The sequence below is a fragment of the Salvelinus sp. IW2-2015 genome, linkage group LG19 (genome assembly GCF_002910315.2).
Source record: "Salvelinus sp. IW2-2015 linkage group LG19, ASM291031v2, whole genome shotgun sequence".
Classification (NCBI taxonomy): domain Eukaryota; kingdom Metazoa; phylum Chordata; class Actinopteri; order Salmoniformes; family Salmonidae; genus Salvelinus; species Salvelinus sp. IW2-2015.
The window spans coordinates 6,080,576-6,097,007 of NC_036859.1; the positions used below are offsets into that span (position 1 = coordinate 6,080,576).

The following is a 16,432-nucleotide window of genomic DNA, read 5'->3' on the forward strand; positions in this document are numbered from 1 at the left end:
TGCTCATGGTCGCGACGGCAGAGAAAGGTGCCCGGTACACGCCGATTGCTTCGTACGTTGCGACTGCCCTGAAAGTGAGGAAAGTAAAGGTGTTTGGCTTTCCACTGGGAGCTCGAGGCAAGTGGCCAGCTGCATGCTTTGGGATGCAGCTGCATGCTACATGCTTTGGGGGTGAGTTGCGGTAAGAGGAAACAACTTGCCAAACTGTTCAGCAGAAGGGCTCTTCTGTACTCCTTGGATTTCCTCAGGGACTTCTACAGAATGGATGGGGAGGCAGTGGACTCGGAATGCGAGAGCGAAGATAGCCATACCCAGGCTCGATAGGCGACTATCGGGGGGTGCTTGCCGCAAGATGGGAGCACTTTCACTGTCGTCCCTTAAATTCTGCCCTGATTCCTCACACTCGAACACAGCCCTAGCCTTGCTAGGAAATCCAATAGGACTTGGCCTATGGAGCATCATGACGGTGGAAGTACTGGGGAGGTGGCGGCAATGTTGAGTCATGGTGTACTGAGCGAACCCCTAACTTCAGTTGGGAGAAGAGGGCCAAGGAAAAGCTGGGTTGTCTAGTACAACCAAGCTCACAGGCAAGAGGGTAGGGAGGAAGATGATTACTGGGCTCAGTGTCATCTCACCCTAGGAAATGCGGTGGGGCCACGGTTGTACATGGGTGAGTGGATAGGCCGGTAAAGGGTCAGAGTTGGTCGGAGGAAGGAAGTTAAGAGCGGTTGCTCATTTGTTAAGTTATATAAGGTTGAAGTTAAATCCTGAGTCAGCAGGTTTCGAACAAGGCCAGAAGATGCCTAGAAGTGGAAAGTATAATTTGAGGAAGCCTGAGGGTTACAGGTATATGAAGGCAAAGGGCCACGGTTGGTTGGTGTGCTTATTTAATTTATCCTTTTCTCAATAGGGGGTGCTATTTTCACTTTGTAAAAAATCGTGCCCAAATTAAACTGCCTCGTACTCTATTCTAGATCGTACAATATGCATATTATTATTACTATTGGATAGAAAACACTCAAGTTTCTAAAACCATTTGAATTATATCTGTGAGTAAAACAGAACTCATTTTGCAGCAAACTTCCTGATAGGAAGTGAAAAATCTGAAATCGAGGCTCTGTTCCAGGGCTTTCCTATTCAATTGCTTGAAATCTATGGATATACATGCACTTCATACGCCTTCCACTAGATGGCAGTGGGAGGTGGAATGGGGTGTCTAGCTTGATCTGAGGTCGAACAAGAGCTTTTGGAATGACGTGTCTGGAAATTTCATTGTCTTCGAAGGCGCGAGAAGGAACCCCAGATTGCCTTCTGAAAAGCTTTCGGTATACACGGCTAATATCTCCGGCTTTGATTTTATTTGATAGATGTGATAATATCATCGTAAAGTATGTTTTTTTTCAATCAACTTTTATCAGATTATTCAACGTTTATCGGGAGTTTTGCGTTGTTTGCGTCGAGAGAAGATGGACATGTTCGCGCCACTTGGCTAGCTATGGTTGCTAATTCGACAGAAGAGGACATTCTAAAACCAAACAACGATTTATTCTGGACAAAGGACTCCTTGTACAAGATTCTGATGGAAGCTCAGCAAAAGTAGGAACCATTTATGATGTTATTTCGTATTTCTATGGAAAATGTTTAGTCCTATTATCCAGCGTTTTGGCGGGCGCTGTCTCGCTATAACGTAAGCTGTTTGTTATGGTAAAGTTATTTTAAAAAATCTAACACGGCGATTACATTAAGAACTAGTTTATCTTTCATTTGCTGTCCAACATGTATTTTTTGGTAAAGTTTATGATGAGTTATTTGGTCAGATTAGGTGAGTGTCAGAAATATATTTCAGCAATATATTTCAGCAGTCTATATTTTGAGCAGTCTGACCTTTGGCTGGTTTCTTACTACTACATAAATATAGTTGTTGACATTAGCATTATTCTTACACACACCAGCTTACACCCACCCATACCAGTAGGGGCTCCACACCCAGAGGGCTGTGAGTCCGTATAATAGCAGTGCAATGAATAACATCCATTACACAGGTATACAGAAGCCACCTCGGGTGAATAACATGCCCCCTCCACCCCTTACATTTAACATTGACTGGATGGGTTAGACACGTTTGGACGCTTGCACTCTCATATACAGGAGCACTGTTCGGAGAAATCAGCCGTGGGCGGGTGCTCTAGGCATGGATGGAGACTAAAAACCTAGATACCTAACGTTGGCTGGGGGCAATGGATGGTACAGCTGTCATAGACACACCACTGGCCGGATAAGTCGGCTGCAGTGTGATGAGTGAGCAGTGAGTGGAAGCTACAACTCCCAGAGCCTCAACATTGGTTGAAACAATAATCCATGCCTGGACATGTGGTGCTCCCCTATGTATATAGAAGCAGCTCAGCTACTCTTTCCATTACATTCTGTCCTGTCTACCTACTCAGCATTAGTACAATGGTGTACCTTACCATAGTGATTAGATGGTGCTGTACACCACTGAAGCACATCAACATCATCACGGGTAACATCACGAAATGGCACATGAGCAGGTGGACATACACCGATACTAGACATTTGACAGTTATCTGCGTTCAGATTGAATCTAAAATGGTCACCCATTACATAACCCAGTTGCTAGGTTTGATGCAAAATCTCTGGGTGCTTTGCCTGTTGTTAGCAACAACTATAGTGTCACGTACACTGACAGTAGACCAGGCCTCAGTTTCTACCAACATTTGAGTAACACGGTGGCATTAGTGAAAAGGTACGCTAAGGAAGGGTTCGACAGTTGCAGACCATGGGACAAACATGAAGCTGTACTGCCAACATGTAAGTCTGTAACCAATAATCGCCGTAAACATGAAAGTTCTCTGTATACTCCTTTGTTAACACGTATTTGTCACCCCTAGGAACCCCACGTTATCACCATTGTACTGGCTGGTACATCAACGAAGATGATGATAACAGTACAATGTCAAGAACCCCAGAGAATATACGACTTGATGCAGAAGTATGGGGTTATATGCTCCAACGTATTCGATTCCAACATAGCACTGTCAGCAATGGCTCCTTGTACAGCACTGTGCGACCACAAGATGATGATAGTGTATGCAGACACAGTCCCCTACAACGATACCGTCGACGAGGAAGCCAAAGTGGACATGTTCTACCACAACATGAAATACATCACAATAAAAACAAAGGGCAGAGTACTGAGACAGACCATATACCATGCCTCTCCGCCGTGCGGTAGATATACACCCACAGCCATCGACCAGTCGTAATAACACCATCTCAAAGGACAGAGATTTGTGGCCACATTTGTGGCCTGCTGGAGGTCATTTTGCAGGGCTCTGGCGTGCAACCTCCTGCACAAAGGCGGAGGTAGCGGTCCTGCTGCTGGGTTGTTGCCCTCCTACGGCCTCCTCCACGTCTCCTGATGTACTGGCCTGTCTCCTGGTAGCGCCTCCATGCTCTGGACACTACGCTGACAGACACAGCAAACCTTTTTGCCACAGCTCGCATTGATGTGCCATCTGGATGAACTGCACTACCTGAGCCACTTGTGTGGGTTGTAGACTCCGTCTCATGCTACCACTAGAGTGAGAGCACCACCAGCATTCAAAAGTGACCAAAACATCAGCCAGGAAGCATAGGAACTGAGAAGTGGTCTGTGGTCACCACCTGCAGAATCACTCCTTTTTTGGGGGTGTCTTGCTAATTGCCTATAATTTCCACCTTTTGTCTTATTCCATTTGCACAACAGCATGTGAAATTTATTGTCAATCAGTGTTGCTTCCTAAGTGGACAGTTTGATTTCACAGAAGTTGATTGACTTGGAGTTACATTGTGTTGTTTAAGTGTTCCCTTTATTTTTTTGAGCAGTGTATATAATGATAAATAATGGGGATTTTAATTTTAGATTTTGAATATATGAGTATGGTTTTTAGAATTATAAATATTTATGCACCTAATACTGAAATAGAGCGCAATGATTCATTTTTGGAATTAGTTAAATGGTGTGAGGGAAACTGTATTGTAGTTGGATTTTAATGTTAAAATGGATAGACTGGATATGAAAGAAGAGAGCTATTTTTAGAAGTGATGTATCTAAAAAAAAATTAAGAAGATTATGTTAGAAAAAGGAATGATTGATATTTGGAGAGATGAAAATCCAGACAAAAGAATTTTCTAGAAGGCAGGTGGTTTTAGGGGATTTGAAACAAACAAGGATAGATCTGGTTTTAGTAAAAGATGGTTTAAGGAATTTTATGAAAGATATTAAGTATGTTTTTACAACTTTTAGTGATCATGCAGCTTTAATATTCTCGGTGGGTTTAGATAAGGAAAGCATAGGCCTACCTATTCAATTGCCTGAAATCTATGGATATACATGCACTTCATACGCCTTCCACTAGATGTCAACAGGCAGTGGGAGGTGGAATGGGGTGTCTAGCTTGATCTGAGGTCGAACAAGAGCTTTTGGAATGACGTGTCTGGAAATTTCATTGTCTTCGAAGACGGGAGAAAGAACCCCAGATTGCCTTCTGAAAGCTTTCGGTATATACATGGCTAATATCTCCGGCTTTGATTTTATTTGATAAATGTGATAATATCATCGTAAAGTATGTTTTTTCAATCGAGTTTTATCAGATTATTCAACGTTTATCGGGAGTTTTTGCGTTGTTTGCGTCGAGAGAAGATGGACATGTTCGCGCCACTTGGCTAGCTATGGTTGCTAATTCGACAGGAGAAGAGGACATTCTAAAACCAAACAATGATTTATTCTAGACCAAGGACTCCTTGTACAAGATTCCGATGGAAGCTCAGCAGAAAGTAGGAACCATTTATGGTTATTTCGTTTTTCTGTGGAAAATGTTTAGTCCTATTTTCCGCCCTTATTGGGGCGCTGTCTCGCAAGCTGTTTTGTTAATCTAACACGGCGATTGCATTAAGAACTAGTGTATCTTTCATTTGCTGTCCAACATGTATTTTTTAGTAAAGTTTATGATGAGTTATTTGGGCAGATTAGGTGAGTGTCAAAAATATCTCCTGAATTTCTGGGGAAATGTTGCTACATTTTCACAATGTATAACCATGGTTTGCAGCTCAAAATATGCAAATTTTCGAAAAAACATAAGTGTATTGTGTAACATGATGTTATAAGACTGTCATCTGATGAAGTTGGTCAAGGTTAGTCATTTAATTTTATATCTTTTGCTGGTTTTTGCGATCGCTACCTTTTGCTGCTGATAAATGCATTGTGTGTTTTGGCTATATTGTGTTTGCTGTAAAACACTTAAAAAAATCTGAAATATTGGCTGGATTCACAAAATGTTTCTTTCATTTGCTGTACACCATGTATTTTTCATAAATGTTTTTATGATGAGTATTTAGGTATTTCACGTTGCCTCTCTGTAATTATTCTGGCTGCTTCGGTGCTATTTGTGATTGTAGCTGCAATGTAAAACTATGATTTATACCTCAAATATGCACATTTTTCGAACAAAACAATGTATTGTGTAACTTGTTTATAGACTGTCATCTGATGAAGTTTGTTCTTGGTTAGTGACTAATTATATCTCTCTATTTGGTCGGTTTTGTGATAGCTACCTATGGGTAAAAAAATTGTGAAAATATGCGGTTGAGTCTTTTGCTATTGTGGTTAGCTAATAGAAATACATAGTGTTTTCGCTGTAAAACATTTAAAAAATCGGAAATGATGGCTGGATTCACAAGATGTGTATCTTTCATTTGCTGTATTGGACTTGTGATTTCATGATATTTATATGCTAGTATTTACTTTGTGGTACTGGCCAGTTAGTTGATTTTTCGTCTTGCTTTTCAACCGTTACTCTGAAAAATGGTAACCCTGTTTTTAGTTTCCAGAAAATAACTGAAGCAGAGGTTCTAATTGCCCTGTGTGCCATTGATACTAAGAAATCCTTAGGCGCTGACAATTTAGACCCGTACTTACTTAAGTGTGCTGCACCTATTTTTGCTGGTTCAGTAAACACACATTTTTAATCTAACATTAAGCACAGGAAATATCCCTAAGGTGTGGAAAGCAGCTTTTGTTCTGCCATTACATAAGGGAGGTGACGGTAGTGATTTGGATAACTATCGACCCATCTCTAGGCTCCCTGGTCTGGTAAGATTCTAGAATCTATAGTCAACAAACAGTTACAATCTTTTCTTTCTGCTAACAGTATTCTTAGTACCAATCAATCTGGTTTTAGATCTAAAGACAGTACCACATCGGCCACTATGCTTGTTGTAAATGATATTGCAAATGCCTTAGACGATAGAAAAGCACTGTGCTGCGTTGTTTGTAGATTTGTCAAAAGCTTTTGACACTGTAGACCATGCTATCCTGTTGAGTAAGCTGTCATCTATAGGACTGGGCACTGATGCCCGCCGATGGTTTTATGACTATCTTAAAGATAGAACTCAAGCCGTCATGGTCGATGGGGTCAAGTCTGACCCTTACAGTTACTTAAAGGGGTCCTCAGGGTTCAATAATTGGCCCACTATTGTTCTCACTTTATATAAACAACATTGGTGATGATGTCAGATATTGTAAATTCCATTTATATGCAGATGACACAGTGATGTACTCTATTGCTCCAACAGCGGACCAAGCTTTAATGCAGTTGGAGTCTGATTTTAGGATACTACAGGGTCTCTTTTACAGCTTAAACTTGTTTTAAACGCTAAGAAAACAAATGTCATGTTTTTTTCTAGGTCTAAACTCTGTTAGAAACACGTTTGTAATCACTAGCTTGGATGGTACTCAAATCAATAAGGTCTCTGCATATAAATACTTAGGGGTATGGTTAGATGATAGGCTTTCTTTTAAAAAACATGTTACTGAATTGGGAAAAAAGCTCAAATTCAAGATAGGATTCCTTTACAGAAACAGGGCTTGTCTGTCCTCTGTAAATAGGAAAAAAAATTGTGCAGGCTACTTTTATGTCCGTTTTAGATTATGGTGATATTATCTATATGCATGCATCGGCAAACACATTAAACCACTGGATGCTATTTACCATTGTGCACTCAGGTTTATCACGGGTGATAGTTACAGAACTCATCACTGTATCCTATATCAACATGTGGGTTGGGTCTCTATCTGTGAGGCGAGAGCAACATGCTCTCTTGTTTATTTATAAAGCACTTCTTTTAAAACTACTCCATATATATCATATTAATTTCCACAAGATGTACTAATTTTAAAACCAGATCACAGATGTGGATTACATTAGAGACTCCTGCGGTCTCCACAGAGTTGGGTAGGACTGCCTTCAGTTCCTTTGCACCTTATTCATGGAACAAACTGCAGATCCAACTTAAGTTAGACACTCTGGTGTCCTTGCCCATTTTAAAATGCTTATGGAGGATCAATATGATGTTGTCTGTGATTGTTTCTGTTGAATTGTGTATGTTTTGAAATGTTCTTGTCTGTATGTCTAAAACTGTACATGTCAACATGTTTACACAGGGCACAGCCGTAAAAGAGATCCAGGTCTCAGTCTGTTTTCCCTGTTAAAATAAAAGATTTAAAAAAAAAAAAAAAAAAAAAAAAAAAACTGTGGCGCTATGCTAGGCTATGCTAGTCAGCTTTTTACTGATGAGGATGCTCCCGGATGGTGATGAAGTAGAAGTTAAATTCAGATTTTAAGATTTTAGCTAAGATTGGCAAATAGAATGAAGAAAGTTTTAAATGATATTATAGCACCTACACAGAATTATAGTGTTCCTGGTAGAGATATTGCTGATACAATTAGAGATGTGATGAATCATGATAAGATGGGGGGAATTGTTTTAAGTATAGATTTAAATAAAGCTTTTGATAGGGTGGAACATGATTTTATGTTTAGAGTAATGGAAAAATATGGTTTTGGTAATAGAATAATAGGATGGATAAAATTATTATATAAGGCAAAAAGTAGGGTGAAGTGTAATGGGGTTTTAACTGTTTATTTTATTCTTGAGAGATCTGAGAGACAGGGGTGCCCTTTATCAGCTTTATTATTTGTTTTATCGGTGGAACCTTTAGCAGCATTTCTTAAAAAATATAATTTTATAAAGTGTGTACAGACTCCGCAAGGAGGTTTTAGTTTGATTCATCAATACGCAGATGATACCACTATAACAGTTAGAAATGAGGGAAGTGTAAAAAGTGTGTATGTTTTAAAGTATATGGACAAGCATCAGGTGCAAATGTTAACATGGAGAAGTCAGTAGTAATGTATATTGGGAAGATTAATGAGGGGAATTTTACTTTTAAGGCGGTAAAATATTATTTTAAGGTGTTAGGAGTGTGTTTAGGGGTGAAGGAAATGGAAGCTAGGGATTTGACATGGTGGTGTAATAAATAAAGTTAGAAAGGTGGTAAATATGTGGAGGGGGAGGTCTTTGAAATGAAAAGGGAAAGTAAGTGTAATAAATTCATTGTTGATGTCAATTTTTATTTATGTAATGAACGTTTTGGATATGCCAGAATGGGTTTTATCTGAAATGAATAAGATTGTAGTTGATTTTTTATGGGATGGGAAGGGGGTGAAAATAGCTTTTAAAACTTTGATTGCAGGTTATGAGGAGGGGGGGGTTGAAGTTAGTAGATTTAAGAGTAAAAATGGTACGGAAATATTTATTTGGTGAATTGGATTATGGGTGGAAAAGGTTTTTTAAAGAGTATTTGCAGGAGGATGGGGGACAACGGTTTATTGATGAGTATAAAGAAGGAAATGTTAGGTAATATACCTTTGTTTTATAGAGAAGTGTTTGAGGCTTGGGGGCAGTTTTTACCAAATATTTATTATGAATGTACCATTCTAGAAAATATTTAAATCAGCCGATATTTTTAAATCCAAAGATAAAGTATAATAATATGATGTTGTTTTGTAAATATTTTATGCTGGCTAGGATGAGGCAGATAGGTGATATAACATATGGAGGTAATTCCTGGGTGGGTTCCTTCCATTTCAGGCAATATATGATAATGTGGTTGAAGTAGATGATGAGAAGTAAAACTACTGTGGAGAATATGTACAAGAAAATATTAGGATGTATTCCTGAGGAGTGGGTGATTTTAATAAATAAAGAGTTGGTCAAAAGAGCGAGGGGTTTACCGGTTTTATATTTTGAAAGTAAAAATGGGGAGAAACATGATTTGTCAGGTTTAAAAGTTAAAATGGTTTATAGAAAATGTATTTTAAAAGAGATAAGTGTGGTCTAGGGTGTTTGCAAATATGGATGTGAAATCAATATGGAAGAATGTAAATGTAAAATATAATTCTATAGAATGTGAAGACAATGATTTTAAATTGAAACACAATAGGATTTTGACAAATGTGGTTTTGCATCAAATAAATAGGGATATTAAAAGAGAATTTGATATTTGTGGTACGGGGTGGAAAATTATGCACTTTTTTGTTGAATGTAGTAGGTTAAAAGATTTTCACAAATTTTTATAAGGGCTTATAGTAAAACATTGGGGAGAAGAGATTTTTACTGGGGTGGAGTGGAGGAGGTTGTTTCTTTTTGRTTTAAATGGGAAAAGTAAAGTTTTACATTTTAATTTGGTGAATTTTGTACTCAGTCATGCTAGATATGCGATAAGATTAAGAATGTCACGGTTTTCTAAAATAGAACCCAGAAGCAGACCAGGACAAGGAGAGTAGGACGAAGGTGAGTATTTATTTACAAGTTTAAACGTAGAGGTAGAAAGATCCAGGTGGCGGAGCGGGCAGCGGAGGTGAGTTGATGGGAGTGAATAGGCAGATCCAAGGGAGTAACAGAAGCCACCGACGACCAGGCAGGGATGGGGTGAGTGTTCCGGGTGAATGACTGTAGACAGAACAAACGGAKGTAAGTTCAAGGCAAGCAAGACGTACAAAACAACAAAACAAACTCTATCAAACTGGAGGCTGATACGCTGGCACAACATACTGTTCATGGCTAACGATCCGGCAGGGAATGGATGTCAGGTCMGAGCTTATGAAGKGGAGRGGTGATGATCAGGACCAGGTGTGCAGATAGCTRATGGGATACAGGTGCGGGTAATCAGAGATCTCCCAACTAGCTACGTCGCCCGGCAACCAGACAGGGTGCGTTCCAGGACACTGGAAAAACACTCCAGGACAGAACACAGGCAAAAACAGACTCAGGAAGCGGGATTCGTGACAAAGAAGGAATTTAGGCCATTATGAGGGGGAAATTGTGAGTGTGGAGGTCTTTTAAAAAAAAAAAAAGTATTTTAGAGCGAGATAATATAGAGATATGGTGGAGGTAATTTTTAAAAACTGTTTGTGTGAGGGAGTACTTTTATTGAATTTGTTAAATGGAAAACGTGTATTTAATTATTAATTGGTTTTAGTGGAGGATTGGGATTTAAATTGTTTTTCTTTTCATTTTCTGATTTTGAATAAAGGGTGAATTGTTCATCCTTATTTATTATTGACTGAATGTTGTAAATATTGTTTGTTTTTCATAATAAAATATATATATTTTTAAAGTACCATGATCTCGTCAGATCTCAGAAGCTAAGCAGTGTCGGGCCTGGTTAGTACTTGGATGGGAGACTGCCTGGGAATACCAGGTACTGTAAGCTTTTTGTCCACTAGGGTGTGCTCTTGTTTTATTTCATCTGGAACACTGCCTTGTAGTCACAGTTCGTTCCAAGATGGCTTAGCAGTTCAGACGTCATTTTTTCCCCTCGTATTGTCGTGTCCTGTATATATATATTTACACCTTTCTTCGCATATCTTTTATATATTTTATTATCCAAGAACTCAACTACAAAAGCTTTCCTGCAACCCGCCTCACCAATTACAAAAAAGTATTATTTACCTCAAATCTGAAAATCCACAGTGGAAGCTAGTGTAATAAATGCTGTTTTTATTTGACCTTAACACATAGCTATAATACTGTTATAATGCCTTCCTTATTAAAGCAGACTTTGTTGCAAATATCTTGCTACACCCCACAGTTAAACACCATCTGCCCGTAACAGATACAAACCTCACTCCCACACGCAGGGGAGGATGGCTGACTCAGACCTTTTATGACCACTGATAAGGCAGGCATGCCATTATACGAGCACGCACATGCACACACACACACACACACACACACACACACCCTTGTTTCAGGCTGGGTTTCCAAGAACAAAGAACAGTGCCAAGAACCAATGAGGCATTGACACCAGCGTGGAGGGGACGGGCCTCCACTTACAACGACCAGTCAGGAGCACGAACTACCAGAATCTACCTACGTCATTCACTGTATAAAATGTACTGCACAATATGTTTCGGGACTCTCTTCTGCTAGTTCCTTCTGAGCTAAATGAACGAGTCCGTGCACGCTTTGCTCCGATATCTTTACCTCCGAATAAACTGTCTTTACTATATCTTATCCACCTCGTCCAGCGTCTCAACTTGGTCTCATTTCTCAAGTAACGATTCATCAACACTAGCCAGAGGCTAATCAGAAGCTAGCCAGAAAGCTAATCTGAAGCTGCCCAGAAGTTAGCCGGTTTGCTGGCTAGCGTTGGTGTTTCAGCTGACCACGTTTTGTGGTCATCAGCTATTCCTTTAGCTCGATAATCTACCGGCACTTTTGTGCAACGCGACTCGGACCGGCGCATACCGGGCCTTTTTTTTCTCAGTGTCCCCGGATTTCAGCCGCAGGCTCTGGACATTTGCACCTTGATTTCGCAGCTAGCTAGCTGCACACCGTGTGACTATTGGCTTACGTCGATCCCGGAGCAAACTTAAATTATTCCGGAGCTAGCCAGCTGAGGAGTTCCATCAGCCATTCCTGGGCTACAGTCACCTATCCGGACCCGTTTTTTTTTGCTGCAGATGTGGAGCCCCACCGGGCCTTCACAACTGACTGCCGACGTTATCTGCCCGAGGGAGTTATCCAACTGGCACCTCCGTCGCGACGTTACCTGAACGCTTATCTGGGGCCCGCTAATCGTCTTATCGGCTGCTATCTGAATAAGTATATCGGACAATTTTTTCTTGGGTCACTATATATTTTTTTTGCCAATTGGATTGATCCCCTCTACCACGCGGAACCCCACTAATCTACCGACGGAAATGCACGAGGTGTCTAAAAATAGACCTCCATCCTATGCTATCTTGCTACCGATAGCCATCTACCCGACCAGCTGTCTGGATCGCCGTGACCCCAACCAACCTCTACTCACTGGACCCTTATGATCACTCGATTAAGCATGCCTCTCCTTAATGTCAATATGCCTTGTCCTTTGCTGTTCTGGTTAGTGTTTATTGGCTTATTTCACTGTAGAGCCTCTAGCCCTGCTCACTATACCATATCCAACCTTTCAGTTCCACCACCCACATATGCGATGACATCACCTGGTTTCAATGATGTTTCTAGAGACAATATCTCTCTCATCATCACTCAATACCTAGGTTTACCTCCACTGTATTCACATCCTACCATACCTTTATCTGTACATTATTCCTTGAAGCTTTTATCGCCCCAGAAACGTCCTTTTACTCTCTGTTCTAGACGTTCTAGACGACCAATTCTCATAGCTTTTAGCCGTACCCTTATCCTACTCCTCCTCTGTTCCTCTGGTGATGTAGAGGTGAATCCAGGCCCTGCAGTACCTAGCTCCACTCCTATTCCCCAGGCGCTCTCTTTTGATGACTTCTGAACCGTAATAGCCTTGGTTTCATGCATGTTAACATTAGAAGCCCCTCCCTAAGTTTGTTTTGTTCATGCTTTAGCACACTCTGCCAACCCGGATGTTTTAGCCGTGTCTGAATCCTGGCTTAGAAAGACCACCAAAAATTCAGACATTTTCATCCCCAATTACAAGATTTTCAGACAAGATAGAACGGCCAAAGGGCGGTGTTGCAATCTACTGCAAAGATTCCTGCAGAGGTCTGTTTACTATCCAGGTCTGTTCCAAACAATTTGAACTTCTACTTTTAAAAATCCACCTCTCTAAAAACAAGTCTCTCACCGTCGCGCCTGCTATAGACCACCCTCTGCCCCAGCTGTGCTCTGGACACCATATGTGAACTGATTGCCCCCCATCTATCTTCAGAGCTCGTGCTGCTAGGCGACCTAAATTGAACATGCTTAACACCCCAGCCATCCTACAATCTAAGCTTGATGCCCTCAATCTCACACAATTATCAATGAACCTACCAGGTACCACCCCAATTCCGTAAACACGGGTACCCTCATAGATATCATCCTAACCAACTTGCCCTCCAAATACACCTCTGCTGTTTTCAACCAAGATCTCAGCGATCACTGCCTCATTGCCTGCATCCGTAATGGGTCAGCATCAAACGACCTCCCCTCATCACTGTCAAACGCTCCTGAAACACTTCAGCGAGCAGCCTTTCTAATCGACCTGGCCGAGGTATCCTGGAAGGATATTGATCTCATCCCGTCAGTAGAGGATGCCTGGATATTTTTTTTTAAATGCCTTCCTCACCATCTTGAATAAGCATGCCCCATTCAAGAAATTAGAACCAGGAACAGATATAGCCCTTGGTTCTCTCCTGACCTGACTGCCCTTAACCAACAGAAAAACATCCTATGGCGTTCTGCATTAGCATCGAACAGCCCCCGTGATATGCAACTTTTCAGGGAAGCTAGAAACCAAATAACACAGCAGTTAGAAAAGCCAAGGCTAGCTTTTCAAGCAGAAATTTGCTTCCTGCAACACAAATTCAAAAAAGTTCTGGACACTGTAAAGTCCATGGAGAATAAGAACACCTCCTCCCAGCTTCCAACTGCACTGAAGATAGGAAAACACTGTCACCACCGACAAATCCATATAATTTGAGAATTTCAATAAGCATTTTTCTACGGCTGGCCATGCTTTCCACCTGGCTACCCCTACCCCGGTCAACAGCACTGCCCTCCCCTCTGCTACTCGCCCAAGCCTTCCCCATTTCTCTTTCTCCCAAATACAGTCAGCTGATGTTCTGAAAGAGCTGCAAAATCTGGACCYTTACAAATCAGCCGGGCTAGATAATCTGGACCYTTTCTTTCTAAAACTATCTGCTGAAATTGTTGCCACCCCTATTACTAGCCTTTTCAACCTCTTTCGTGTCGTCTGAGATTCCCAAAGATTGGAAAGCAGCTGCGGTTATCCCCCTCTTCAAAGGGGGGGACACTCTTGACCCAAACAGCTACAGACCTATATCTATCCTACCCTGCCTTTCTAAGGTCTTCGAAAGCCAAGTCAACAAAMAKATTACCGACCATTTCGAATCCCACCATACCTTCTCCGCTWTGCAATCTGGTTTCAGAGCTGGTCATGGGTKCACCTCAGCCACGCTCAAGGTCATAAACGATATCTTAACYGCCATCGATAGGAAACAATACTGTGCAGCCGTATTCATTGACCTGGCCAAGGCTTTTGACTCTGTCAATCACCACATCCTCATCGGCAGACTCGACAGCATTGGTTTCTCTAATGATTGCCTCGCCTGGTTCACCAACTACTTCTCTGATCGAGTTCAGTGTGTCAAATCGGAGGGTCTGTTGTCCGGGCCTCTGGCAGTCTCTATGGGGGTGCCACAGGGTTCAATTCTTGGACCGACTCTCTTCTCTGTATACATCAATGATGTCGCTCTTGCTGCTGGTGATTCTCTGATCCACCTCTACGCAGAYRACACTATTCTGTATACTTCTGGCCCTTCTTTTGACACGGTGTTAACAACCCTCCAGGCGAGCTTCAATGCCATACAACTCTCCTTCCGTGGCCTCCAATTGCTCTTAAATACAAGTAAAACTAAATGCATGCTCTTCAACCGATCGCTGCCTGCACCTGCCCGCCTGTCCAACATCACTACTCTGGACGGCTCTGACTTAGGATATGTGGACAACTACAAATACCTAGGTGTCTGGTTAGACTGTAAACTCTCCTTCCAGACTCACAAACATCTCCAATCCAAAGTTAAATCTAGAATTGGCTTCCTATTCCGCAACAAAGCATCCTTCACTCATGCTGCCAAACATACCCTTGTAAAACTGACCATCCTACCAATCCTCGACTTCGGTGATGTCATTTACAAAATAGCCTCCAAAACCCTACTCAATAAATTGGATGCAGTCTATCACAGTGCCATCCGTTTTGTCACCAAAGCCCCATACACTACCCACCACTGCGACCTGTACACTCTCGTTGGCTGGCCCTCGCTTCATACTCGTCGCCAAACCCACTACCTAGCAGGGTCTTGTAGATGACCTGGAGCCAAAGTCCCCCCTTATCTCAGCTCGCTGGTCACCATAGCAGCACCTACCTGTAGCACGCGCTCCAGCAGGTATATCTCCCTGGTCACCCCCAAAACCAATTCTTCCTTTGGCCGCCTCTCCTTCCAGTTCTCTGCTGCCAATGACTAAAACGAACTACAAAAATCTCTGAAACTGGAAACACTTATCTCCCTCACTGCTTTAAGCACCAGCTGTCAGAGCAGCTCATAGATTACTGCACCTGTACATAGCCCATCTATAATTTAGCCCAAACAACTACCTCTTTACCGACTGTATTTATTCATTTTGCTCCTTTGCACCCCATTATTTCTATCTCTACTTTGCACTTTCTTCCACTGCAAACCAACCATTCCATTTTTTTTGTGTATTTTTTTTTTGGAACTTGCTATATTGTATTTACTTCGCAACCATGGCCTTTTTTAATATTTTTATTTAATTATATATAGATTTTGTTTGCCTTTCACCTCCCTTACCTCACTTGCTCACATTGTATATAGACTTATTTTTCACTGTATTATTGACTATGTTTGTTTTACTGCTTTGCTTTATCTTGGCCAGGTCGCAATTGTAAATGAGAACGTGTTCTCAATTTGCCTACCTGGTTAAATAAAGGTGAAATAAAAATTAAAGTAGTAATCATTTGATACTGAATGTTTATTTGACTAAATGCATCTTGTATGGGCGAGTCTCCCCTGTCCTATTAATAGGATCATTGATCCTTTTGTTGTCAGGGAGCAACTGCCTTTAATTTATAAGATAAATAAGAATATTGTACCTGAATGCAGCTTGTGTGTGCTTTGCGCTCCCTCACCCTGTTCAAATGATCAATGGAAATAACGCTGGTTAGTGGAACTGGACTGGTGTCTGATGGCTGTGTGTTTTCCATGGTGGAAATAAAACCCTTTGTCTGTTTTTTCCCACAAGGCTGAAATATGTGGCGTCGCTTTGAAATGTAAGCAAGGTTTGTTTGTATTTCATCCAACTATCTGTGCTACAAAGTGATGGCTACAGTTAATGCAATTTCTTCCACTTTTTGAGTGGCACAAAGTTGAAGCTGCTTTTCTAATTGGTGAAAATGCAACATCTGTTAAATCAGACTCACTTACTTTATATAGTGTACCAAGAGATGTTCTCTCGCTTACGGCCATACCAG

At 41.2% G+C, this 16,432-nt stretch overlaps 1 long non-coding RNA gene across 1 annotated transcript; it reads right to left on the minus strand.

The window, feature by feature from the left end:
* Positions 1-9,683: 9,683 nt before the first annotated feature.
* LOC139029345 (uncharacterized) lies at positions 9,684-9,992 on the minus strand. The gene is made up of 2 exons (XR_011481658.1): positions 9,955-9,992; positions 9,684-9,852 (listed from the first exon to the last, which is right to left on the minus strand). It is a non-coding gene; the product is annotated as an uncharacterized lncRNA (long non-coding RNA).
* Between the last annotated feature and the right edge of the window lie 6,440 nt (positions 9,993-16,432).